A 12786-nucleotide genomic window follows, 5' to 3' on the forward strand; every position below is an offset into this window, starting at 1 on the left:
TAAGCTGAGCACAAGCACATGCACCTTCACTAATTTGGGACTTTTTTTCAGTTATGTTGTATATATGCACATGATTATATTTATGAGCATTCCAGCTGGTTTTTAGCACTGTGGAACAGTGGTGTTACCCTCTGAATTTTTTTTTTCATCATTTATATGTGTTTTTATGATGTTTGGACACAAATCATGTTTTTTTAAATACTATTATGATCCTTTGTATTGGAATACATATAACCAACACACATCAAATTTAGTACCACAGTGCAACATTTGGATTCCTTTTAATTTTGCTTCAGCACTGGTACTGTGTGTGGTTGCTGAAGACAGCTGGGGGAGTTTGGATTTGGATTTTTGTTAGATGCTGAGCACCAAGTGCAGTTTTTCTAACATTTAGTTAATGTATTTCAAAAGTCTAAGTCCCTGGACATGATCGATGTACATGGCAGTACATAAATAAGTATATATACTGCAGAGAATAAATGCTCAACAACAAAAAAAGAATAAAACACAGCACTAGCATTATTTAAAACATTCTAAAAAAGAGAATATTGCATAAGAAGCAAAAAAAAAAAAACACAGCTAAATAAAATTTACAAAGGAAATGAAAAAGTTCTTAGAATGTCTATGTCGGTGTTTCTGTGCATAGTGACAGTTCTGTAGTTACAAGTATTGATGTATACCATTAAATATATATACCGGTATATATAAATGTTAGTCTGTTTAATAATCACGTTTTGCAGGAACAGGTTCACTCCTTTCCAGAAACAGGTTGACTCTTTTCAACAACATTTCCAGGCTTGCCAACAAAGGCATTTACTATAGCACTTTAAAAAAAAAAAAAGAGTGAAGGCAGTTTTCAGTTTTGGTGGTCTGGGCATGCTCAGTCGTGTCACTACTGAGACGTCTGAACTAGGTGAAGTTAATGCCTGTTTGGATTTTTTTTAAATATATCACTTTATAGAGACAAATCTAGAATTCTTTTAAAGCAGTTATTCTTAAAAATGTCCAACATATGTATAGGAAGTATATAATGCTTGAGATCATGTCATTAAAAAGATTTTTCTCTGCTGTTCACCTGGTTCTAAGAGGTGAACTCATTTAGACAGTCTTTAAGTTTTGTGACCATTAGTCAATTCTGATTGTGTCTACGTTTGGACTGAGTGCTTTAGTAAATCTCTTCTCCGCCTAAAAGTAGTCGGTCATGCAAGGAACTGCGGCCATTTGCAGACAAGGTGCTTTAGTAAATCAACCCCATAATGTCAATGGCATGGCCTGCAAATAGTCCTGACCTCAATCCAATTTACACTCTATGGTGGAAATTAACCTCCCTAGCGGTATGATTATTTCAGATTATTGGTGCTGAAAGCGGTACCATTATTTTGCATGGAAATATGTAGTTTCTTTATTGTAGGCTGTAATTTTTAGGAATAACTCACTGAAATCTGTCCGAACAAGAGTCTATTAAACATCCCGGGTATGATAAAATTTGAAACACAAAATCATAAATTATAATTTAATAAATAATCATAAAAAATAATATAATAATACATTTAATTCAATAATATAATCAAACCAAAAACACTGAAATTTGAAATAGAGCGCCAAGTTTGCACATCGCTGAGCAAAGTCGCAAACTCGTTTTCAGTGTCTGATGACGAATTTCCCCACGAATCATTATCACTCAATTCTGCAAGTGGTTCTGATTTACTATAGCTGTTCTCTAGCTGGTCTAAAACCACTTTTGACCTAAAGGGACGCTTTTTGGACGCCATGGACTTTTCTCAGTTTCCAGGCAGAAAGAACAGACAAAATGCAGGCAGGGCACAGGACAAAGCACTAGGGACAAAATGTATGTGAAATGGGTTGAAACAGCAATGTTTTACTATGTAAAATTTGTTTGGAAAAAAATGACATTTTTTAACATTTTCAAATTTCCCACCGGCGCCCGTACGTCCCGACGTCACAGGGACCGGAACACAGAAGCCGGATGCCGGCATCGGCCGGAGGAGATGGCCAGGGACGCTGCAGGGGACACATCGCAGGAGCGCAGGACAAGGTAAGCTCTGCAGGGAATCCCTATGCAGCGCCGCATGGTAAGCCCGAGTGTAGCTCGGGGTTACCGCTTTTGGTACTGACATTTTACCCCGAGCTACACTCGGGAATACCGCTATGGAGGTTAAAGAAAATGGTCCATGACAAGTCTCCAACCTGCAAAGCTGATCTGGCAACTGCAATAAGAGAAAGTTGGAGCCAGATTGATGAAGAATACTGTTTGTTGATAGTTAAATCCATGCCTCAGATAATTCAAGGAAGAGTGGAGGAGGTCGGCAAGTTAGCAGGGGGTGGGGTAGGCTTTCCTGAAGAGATGGGTTTTCAGGGTGCGCCTAAAGGAGAGGAGAGTAGGTGATAATCTGATGGGTTGGGGCAGGGAGTTCCAGAGGATGGGTGACACCCTGGAGAAGTCCTGGAGGCGGGCATGGGAGGAGGAGACCAGGGAACTAGAGAGAAGGAGATCTTGTGAGGAGCGGAGTGTGCGTGCTAAGCGGTACTTGGATATTAGGTCAGTGATGTAGTACGGGGCAGTATGGTGGACAGCTTTGTATGTCAGTGTTAGGATTTTGAATTTGATCCGTTGCGCAATCGGAAGCCATTGGAGGGATTGGCAGAGGGGGGTGGCGGAAATGGAGCGGTTGGAAAGGTGAATGAGTCTGGCAGCCATATTCAAGATCGACTGAAGTGGGGATAGCCAGCGGCGAGGCAGGCCAGTGAGGAGTAGTCGTGCCGTGATATGATGAGGGAGTGCATGAGCTGTTTAGTGGTTTCTGGGGTTAGGAACGTGCGTATTTTGGCAATGATGCGGAAGTGAAGTCTGCACGAGTTTGTTAAAGATTGGACTTGGGGCTGGAAGGATAGGTTGGAGTCCAGAATGACACCAAGTACTCTGGCCTGCGGGGCGGGTTTGATGGTGGCGTTGTTGGATGTGATGGAGAAGTCATTGGGGGGTGGTGTCCGGGCTGGGGGGAAGACAAGAAACTCGGTTTTGGAGAGGTTCAGTTTAAGGAAGTGGAGCGACATCCAGTCTGCTATGTCGCTCAGTAGGTGTGTGATTCGGGCGGAGACCGAGGGGGTGAGGTGGGGGGTTGAGAGATAGATTTGTGTGTCGTCGGCATAGAGGTGGTAGTTGAAGCCGTGAGAGTGTATGAGTTGGCCAAGGGAGGAGGTGTAGATGGAGAAGAGAAGGGGCCCGAGGACAGAGCCTTGAGGGACCCCAACAGAGAGGGGGAGTGAGGGGGAGCTGGTAGCATTATAGGTAACGCTGACAGGTAGGATGAGAGCCAGGAGAGAGCAGAATCTCTGAGGCCAAGGGAGTGTAGTTTTTTGAGGAGGAGGGGGTGGTCGACTGTGTCGAAGGCCGCAGAGAGGTCAAGGAGTAGGAGCACTGAATAGTGGCCATTAGCTTTGGCGGTTAGCAGGTCGTTGGAGAGTTTGAGTAAGGCTGTTTCGGTGGAGTGTAGGGGATGGAAGCCGGACTGTAGGGGATTGAGGAGGTTGTTGTCCTTGAGGTGAGAGCTTAGGTGGGTGTAGACTAGGCGCTCGAGGAGTTTAGATGTAAATGGGAGCAGGGAGATGGGTCTGAGGTTGTTAGTCTTAACTGGCAGTCACTACTGTTACATGTTTTACAGACTAGCTGATCTGGAGTTTTAATACCAAAAACTCTTACTCCACTTTTTATCCCTCCTTTTTTCCCAACCAGTGACATTCACATTTACTGTATCTGTGTCACATTAAAGTCATATGTTACCAGTTCTCCTTCAATCCTACAATGTCAAAGATGCAATAAATAATTTACTTCTTTCTCATCTAATTCTTGGCTGGTAAGCAGTGGGTTTTGGCTTGTAGCATGTGGAATAGCAGAACAATTATAACACGTCTCATTAACAGCTTGCATGGCTAAGTCTTGCATGTCTATGTACCACAACTTTTCAGTTAAATGTCCTGTACATGTTCACAATATTTTCCAAGAATGTTTTGAGGTTTGCTTGCACTCCTCTTTTGAAAATTAAACATTAACCTTATTACAACAATATTTCAGTTTGTTTCTCAACTGCTTAATGTGTTCCCCATAAAAATATTAATTACATACTTTATAAGAGTAGTTACAGCAAATACACTTTGTGACACAGAAATTAACATGCACAGTTGTCTGGGGTTTCTTAGCATAGATATACAGTAGTTTGAAAGTCTTTTTGCCCAGGAACAATCAGTCTTCCTTTCAACTTGCATTGGCTCAAATTATACCATACTGATCTCCCCTGTACCTCTTATGCACTTTAATATACACATGGCCTCTGTCTGGATGTGATGTTATCTCTGGAACAGGAATCTGTTTGGAAATAAACTGCACAACTTTAGTTTACTGTTTTTAAATACACTGGCATTTCATCTTCCAGATACTACACTGAGTCTCTGTATCCGTGTTCTGCCTTTAAACAACCGAGGAGTGGAATTGATTCTGCCTGTCTTTCATGTGGTGTTAATGATGTTCTCTAGCTCTTGTGTTTCTAAGACTAAAAAATGTCAGTGGTAGACAGTCTACCCAAGTCTTTCCTGTGGGCCTGCAAAATTTTCCCAGGACAATGTGTAGTCTTTGGGAGGCTTTGGAGTTCCTGCTGGTCCTGATGCTAAGGAGGATAAGTCAGTAAGAAGGAGGGGTCAGATCTCAAGCTATGAACTGGTGGAAGGTGGTTATATATATCCACCAGCTGATATGGGAGCCGTTGTAACCTAGCTTTGCTAAGCTGACATTGGATCACTTGGCATGTCCTGGAATGTGCTGCTGTTCCCAGTGAGCTTTGTGCTGCCAAGTCATGCATTTGAGCATTTCTGTAGTAACCAACTGAATGTTAGGCTTAGTTTACTGTTTTAAATGGAAAGCTAAGCATGTGCTTCTGGTGGAGGTTACAGTCCACAAGGCTGATGTTGGCAGCAGACACAGTAAAAAAGGCCCACTCTGCAGAGATAACTGGATGGCCTTGAGTTAAAAAGCAGCATTTTCCTTTTGGACAGTACTGCCTGCTGTTACCTGCACCTTGACAGTCTTTTGCTTAATTTTTGTTCAGTCTCTCTATCCAGTGGCTGATTTCCCCGTCTGAGGAGAGCTGGAACATTTCCTTTGGTTGTCGCTGTCCTGGTACCCTTGGCTTCCCTTTTGGCTGTGCATATCCTGAGGCGCTGGAGAGTACATACGATCTCTGTAGCATTACCCTCTCGAGAGCCACTGGATTTGTTTTAGGTCCCCCAAAGCTCTGCACAGCCAGGCAGCACCCATTTTCCACATGTCCACATTCAGAGCCAGTAAGCAGTCCTTGAGCTGGTTTTTAGTTGTTTTTTTAAGGGGTTAACAACTTGGATGGCATAAACAAACAAAGGATTTCCCAGCAGCACTTACTAGCCAGTATGGAAAACAACCAAGTTGGCCCTGTCCAACAGTTTGCGTTAAAAACAGACAGTTTTGTTTGCACACATTTGCAAATACATGCGTAACCCACAGTCCTCTGTATACTGTGGATACAGAAAAATAAAAAAGAATTGGCGCTGAGAGGGAACTACATATATTATTATTATACAGTAATACATATTATACATATTATACATCCATAGATATTGATAGAAATGTGCGCATATGGGGTAAATGACAAACAATACAGATGATAAAAATAACATTAGGGCATAAAAGCCCATAAATCCAAAAGTCCTGGATAGGGTTTTACAGGCGAAGGCAGCTCCCCATAAAGCTAAGCATTACTCTGCAGAAGATAAAAATGAACAGAAGGGGGTGCCAATCTGAGTGTAGAGGGTTAATGATTTATTAAAAACATAAAGTATGAGAACTACTCACAAACGTAAGGAGTTTAAAAGGCATTAAAAACAATCCTCTAGTGAGCCCTCAGCCAGCCAGCGATGAGGGTGTGGGTCCTGGTCATTCAGGATGGACGGGGATGGAACAGCTGTCAGCGGTGCAGGACTTTTGAATTCGGTGCCATTAACCAGCGCGGACCGCAAGGAAATCTGGACCCGGCGAGCGACCAATGGCAGAGAGAGGAGAAGTCAGGTGACGCGTTTTGAAGCACTTGCTTCTTCAGACCTGATTGGCTGTGGGGGACTCGAGCTCTGTCCGGTCTTCTCCCTATAAGAGCTCGAGTCCCCCACAGGGAGCAGTAATAAACTAGCAATGATAGGCGGTATCCCAGCTTCCCCCTTGAAACGGCACACTAGGGAATGTGAAGAGAACAGGAGTCTGGCCTATTCCGAAAAGAAATAGAAGCAACAGGGTCTGCTGGCCTGAAATCCTGTGTCAGCCATGTTTCAGCAGTATTTCCAGGGGCTAGGCAATCTAACAGCTGTGCCATCCGGCTTCCAGTTGGCTATAGAGTAGCTGTGGTTGGGCTGTCTGGCCTTTACGACCAGCACCCAGTCTTTGGAAATGGCTTGCACTTGCTCCACTCCTGTTTAATATCCTGAAACCTAATCCAGGCTTCTTCATTATGAGGTCCATTCAAGGGTTTGCGTACATTAGGTTCCCACACTGGATCAGCTTCCCAAGGTTACCTGGACTCCTCAACAATGTCCAAAGTGTTCCTGTGGGACACAGGGGTAGTTCAGTCCCCAGTAGAGGGCCACCCTTTTCTGTATCTCCCTTTGGAATTAGGAGAATCTAGGGAGCTCCCATTTCCTGCCCTGTACAAGCTGTACGCAGGAACACGGGGAATCCATCTTTTAAGGGAAGAATCTCGGGATCTAGTCCTAGCCCAGGGGGTAGAGTATCTTGGCTGGGCTTAGGTGGCATCTGAAATAGCTCTGTCCTCCGCAAACTTCCAGCTACGTATGGGGGGTTGGAATTGTCTGACAGTACTGTCAGTGAATCAAAGGTCTCTGTAGTGTCTCCCCAGTCCCACTCCTCTTCTGTACTGTCTGGGGACTAGTCCTCATAGTCTGACTCCAAGGGACCAAACTGCAGTCTAAGCGACTCCCAATCTATCCCTCCATCACTGATGCTCTCCTCTGCCTCACCTGAAGACTGAATGTACTCTCAGCTGGGCTCCTTCCAGATGGGGCTGCCAGGGTTTGGGGTGAGGCTGGCTAATCTAGGATATCTGCTGTTTCCTGCTGGGCAGTGCTAGTGTGCACTGGCCCCTCAGCAGCATCACTGGGTGGATGATAGGTGATGGCAGGCTGCCATCCTCTGCTGTAGATGCCTGCCATGGGGAATCACAGTTTGGTGACTCAACCTTGTTCTGAACTTCAACCTCCAGGTACCTTCCGGCTTTCCGAATCTGCCTCACCAGCTTTCTCAAACACAGATCAGATTGCAGGTCTACACTGTAGGTGTGAGGCACAAAGTCACTGGACATCAGTTTAGTAAGTGGCTCTCCACAGTGCCCGCACTTAATCCAGGCACTGACCAGGACTGCAGCCAGGATAGATAAGACAAGGTCTCTCGACTCCCTCAATCAGATCAAGGGCAAAACCTCCACAGTGCTACAGGTGGACTTCATTGTCCACCAATATTGCCTCTGGCATCTCCATCCCCATAAACTTTTGAAACACCTGCATGCCACCCTACATCTTGCTTCTCTCTCTCTCTCTCTCTCTCTCTCTCAGTATGTTGGGTGTACTGTGTGGACTTAAGGGCGTGGCCACACCCCTCAGACATGCTGGTGCCAGCGAAACTGTTGTGCAGGATATTTTTTGCACTTGTGTTAACCCCTGCTCTGCCGAGCAGGAGTGTGCTGTGTGGTTTGCAGGCTTGTAGAACGCTAAATCCTGGCAGGAACACAAGGACAGTCCTCTGACAATAGCAGAACGTTTGGCCACAGCCACTGTTGGGCAACTGGACATCTATAATCCACAAGTAGATGAGCCGCTCCGGTTGCTCTGGGCAATGGCAAACAGGATCATGTAGAACATACTGACTTATGCAGGTTTCAAAGCAAGAAGGACATGAGCCTCAGCCACTGTTGGCTGAGCATTTGTAATCCGTAAAGGCACCACAGCTCACCATGGTTGCTACGGGTGATGGCAGATAGAGTACTGACATAGGTTTTACTGACATAAGCAGGTGAGAAACGAACATAATCTTTTGCACCAGCCACCTGTTGAGCAGCAGGAAGACTTTCAGACATGCCCGGCATGGTTGCCACGGGTGACATCTTTTGCAATAGCACTTGAAAAGATGCAACAGCAGTTACAATCTCAGTAGTACAGCACACTGTACTTTCCCGCTTGAATCTGTGACACTTTACAACATCTGAAAATGTTCTGGCTCATTGGTTGCCGGTGGCTAGGGGCATCCACTGTGCAGGTTGCTATAGGGAATTCCTGGATAAACCCCCACATGTAGCACTACCCTTTCGAGGGCCCCTGGATTTGTTTTGGGTCCCCCTAAGCTCTGCACAGCCAGGCAACACCCATTTTCCACATTTCCATATTCAGAGTCAGTAAACAGTCCTTGAGATGGCTTTTAGTTGTTTTTATTAAGGGGTTAATAACTTGGTTGGGATCTAGGGGTATGTGGGATGCCCAAGGAACTGTAAACTTGAGGACAAACTTCTTAGCAACAATACTGTACAAGAAAAAGTGTAGATCCGAAAAGTCTAGCACTGTCTCTTTAAAGAGCACTGAAGTCCCCTTGATGTACCTTCTCAGACCCTAGATGAATCCTTCCTCTTCACTCGGCTACACTGAAGGTATCTTTGGCCAAGGGATTCCAAGAGCTGACAATTAAGTAGTCCTGGATAAAAGCTAGTTTGGTCTTGCACCTGACTGTCCTCTCCTTTTATCTGGCCCAGGGGGTATAAAAGTAATCACACTGTCCTATCCTGTTAGCTTGATGGGTTGGTGGCTGCTTTTAGGCCTTATGCTGGGCTGGTTCCTTCCCTGCTGCACAGGATGTTCTCCCTAAGATACCTTGGACAGTGGAGATCCTTCTTTCCAGCATCTTTCCTGTAGGCAGGCTCCTCTCAGAGACTAATCTGTCCACATGCAAAGGATAAAAAGTGCATGATGGGTTTGGGCATACATTTTCTGTCATAAATATGGAACTCAACTGAGCTACAAAACCAGGAGATCTTCCTCAAACTAAAGGTGCTGACTAATCTAAACTTCATTCCCAGTGGAATCACTTTGTCCTGGGGTCACAATTGGCATGCATGACATATAGGTATCTGCTATCTTGGTGTTTTCGCATAGAAGATTATCAGTTATAGCCCTAACTTACTCATATTTCTAATGATCTTGCCAACCATAATAGTCATATCTCTTTTTAAAGTACTTGCTGGTAGCCCAGGCAATATAGCTGTGGAGTGCACCATCCTTACTGAACCATGCTCACCCCAGGATTTCTGGCTGGGCCAGTCAATCAGCTTCCAATTCACCTCTGTATTAAGAGCTGCCTTAAAACAGTCCACTAACCCTAAAGTTATCTGTCAAGCTACCAACCTACTGTCTCTTATTTGGACATAAAATGCAATTGACATTTTTTTTTCTCCGGGGACACAAGAAGACAGCCAACTGAGAGCCTGCGCCTTACCTCAAATGGAGCTACTCACAGTATCAAATAGAACTGCCACCTAAAGCCCAAAATCCACGCATTTCTATGGCTTCAAGTGCCAGTTGATGGAGCTTGTCAAACAAGTCTACTACACTCTAATTACATCAGTGTAAAGAAAGCTTAATTATTCCAAGACTAGATCACAGAAAAGCCTGCCCAGACCAATCCTCACTGACATGTTTTTCCAAAAAAGGTTTTCATCTATGAAGTTATTTTTGGGTGAAACATGTTAGAGTGAGGCTTGCTCTGGGCAGATTTTTCTGTGATCTAGTCTTAAAATAACAAAGCTTTGATGCCATTGGAGTGCAGCTGACTTGTTTGTTTACTTAAATGGAGCTAGTCTGTATACCTTTGACTTTCTATTGAACTGCCTACACCAATATCTTGTAGAGTACCAGTGCTATAATATCAAGAAAAATCAAAACAATTTATCCAGCACAAATAAAGAAAAGAACATGGATCTCAAAAACAACAAATATAGCAGATACCCTACTTCCATTTCCAGTTCGGCGTCTTACTTCACTTCCTCGACACATTTCATCACATGGACTTTTTCAAGAGTAGCCTCTTGATAAAGAGGAGTATGGGCTCAAGGTGTTTGGAGACCCAAGGTAGTGGTTTCCTTTTACTTGGGAAGAAAAAGATTATAATCACTATCACAGTTCTAAGTATATAGTATATATGTGTGTGTGTCACACTTACCAACAACGCAGGTGGTCAGACACTATAGCTGGCTTCTGTGTTCTTCACCTATAGCAGCCCCATTTCCCATAAGGCAAGCAGGCCTACCGGTATTCGTTTGCCCCCAGGACTTATACACAATGCAATAGTACCGAGCTCAGCACAGAAAACGGGTACTTGTGGTTGGCAGATGGGCAGAGTGGTTCAATGACAGTGCAGGTACAAGGCAGGCAAGGTTCACTATAGGCAGGGTCAAATCCATAGTCAAAAGTCAGCCTGAGTTCTGAGTGTAGTCTATATTCGATCCAAGGTTATCAACGAGAGAATCCAAACTAGCAGGTGGGGCAGACAAAAGGAAACTTGGAGCACGTGTTACAAATGCAATATCACAAGCATGAGACTGCAGGCTTGGCTGGCTTAAATCAGGTTTGGTCCCCACCCAAAGAATGCCCACATCAATCAGCTTGCAGGTGAGCAGACAAACAGGGAGAAGGTATCACAACAAAAACCAGGATGCTGGAATGAGACCAGCAGCTGTGATGGAGCAGGAGCGCTACACACTCCTGACAGTGTGTGTGTGTCTCGTACACTTTTAGAGACCTCTGATCCTCTGTCCAGTTAGAGTTTTGCACCTCAACCTTTTGTCAATTAAGGTTCATCTGAAACTCACAGTCAGTGATTGAGAGTCTGGGAAACAGACAAGTCATGTCTGTAAGAGCTTAAAGTTGGTGAAAACTGTAAAACTGCATATGTGGAGACTAACAAGCATTAGGCTTGCTCAGCATGCTAGTTAGGACTTTGATTTGTGTAGTTAACTTTGTAGTTTTTTTCTGTTTATTTTGTGGAACACTGTACAACACCTGTACATAGCACCAATAAACAGAGCACTGTGTGTCACTACATCACTGGGCTGGTATCTGTGCATGAAAGTGTGCTTACTCCAGGGAGCTTTGTACCTGCTACCTGGCCACAAAAGCGGAACGTGGTAATTGATCACCTTAGGTCTTTACCTGTCCCCCTGTAGAAGTGGGTGAGCCAAGGGGCCTTAAGTCAGTTGACACTCTGTTGGAGCTTGTTGAGAGGTACTTTGATGTTGAGAGCCTGGTCACCACCCCTACAACCTCACAGACTTTCCACCCAAAGCCACGGTCTCCCCAGGCAATCGGTAAAACTAGTCCAGGGAAAGTGGATGGTAAGCATGGCAAGGAGACGGAGGGGAGGATTTTGGTGCCAGGGCTGAAGCTTGGTGTCCCAAACCAGGAAACCAGTTCCTGTCAGCAAACCTAACTGGGCCAATGTCAAGTGTTTTCGTTGCCAGAAACTGGGTCATGGAACAGCACACTGTCCACTGACAGATAAACCTATGCAATATAATTATTTTTCTGTTTGCTGCTGTTTCATGCACTGAAGTGCCCATAATGGGAAAGCACATGTGCCAAATAATTGTAAATAATAAGCCTTTTACAGCCTTGCTGGACTCGTTTTTAGTGTAGAACATGTAGCATGTTCCCACTGCTGCAGCTGCTGCCTACTGTTCTCTTTCCCTGTGACAGCAATACGGGTAGAAGTTCCCTGTATTAGTTGTCACTTTTTGAAAACAGAGCGGCTGTGTGGAGCTATGCCCACGTGGCCCAACATTCATTCACAGAGTACTGTGAATGAATGAACTACAAGTATTGACATCCTTTGCTGATGTCGGCTTGTAGTTCTCAATGAACTACCATGGGGCTGGTGAGTGCTGTGGTAGTTCATTGATTCTATTGCAGGGCACGAACATACAGATTACACTGACAGTCTGCAGGAGACCTACATGGCAACAGTAATCTGCTGATCGCTAGTGCAATGCTTTACAGCTTCCAAAAAAAAATTGTAAATGTGATTTTTTTTTTTTACCTTTTTTTAAAAGTGAATTTATCCTTTAAAGCTGATATGATTGAATCTGTGGATTTTCATGCTAGCAAAATTGCTGTAATGTGTGTACATGGGGATACTCTATACTATCCTTTAGCAACTGTAAAGTTTGAAGCTGTCCTAGGTACTGTGACTCATCTGGTTGGAGTTGTACCCACTTAGTGTTTAATGCCATAATTGTTAGGGATTTCCCTAGGTTTTGGGAACTGTAGGATCATCCAGACTCGGTCGTAATGTGCACAAGGAAAACTTTGGTACTGAGTAGGGAAAAGACCCTACCCTTGCCAGCGCTTGGGAAAATGTTGTGAGGATTAATGAGATACCTGTTGAACCAGAGCATAGGCTGTGTTTTCTTTATTTCAGTAGGATTTATTGTATCGAGTCTATATAAAGAATGATGAAATTATTGAACAGTTCGTGGTCCCTAAGCCATACAGAAGGGTGGTACTGAAACTCAAATGTTAACAGGAATTCTGCACTAAAATGTGCCAAAAGAAACCATCCAAATTAAAAATCACAAAAATTGACAGCTGCACTCACCACTACCAACACACAACACATACTGTAAGTGCTGCACTATCAAA

At 44.2% G+C, this 12786-nt stretch overlaps 1 protein-coding gene across 18 annotated transcripts in view; it reads left to right on the forward strand.

Annotated features, from left to right (window-relative positions):
* LOC149443234 (neurexin-2-like) overlaps positions 1-12786 on the forward strand; it is a 2355461-nt gene that overhangs the window by 574735 nt on the left and 1767940 nt on the right. The gene's annotated exons all lie outside the window — the stretch shown is intronic.

Source organism: Staurois parvus, unplaced genomic scaffold, assembly GCF_062004578.1.
Source record: "Staurois parvus isolate SC_StPar_1 unplaced genomic scaffold, SC_StPar_1.0 ptg000866l, whole genome shotgun sequence".
NCBI lineage: Eukaryota > Metazoa > Chordata > Amphibia > Anura > Ranidae > Staurois > Staurois parvus.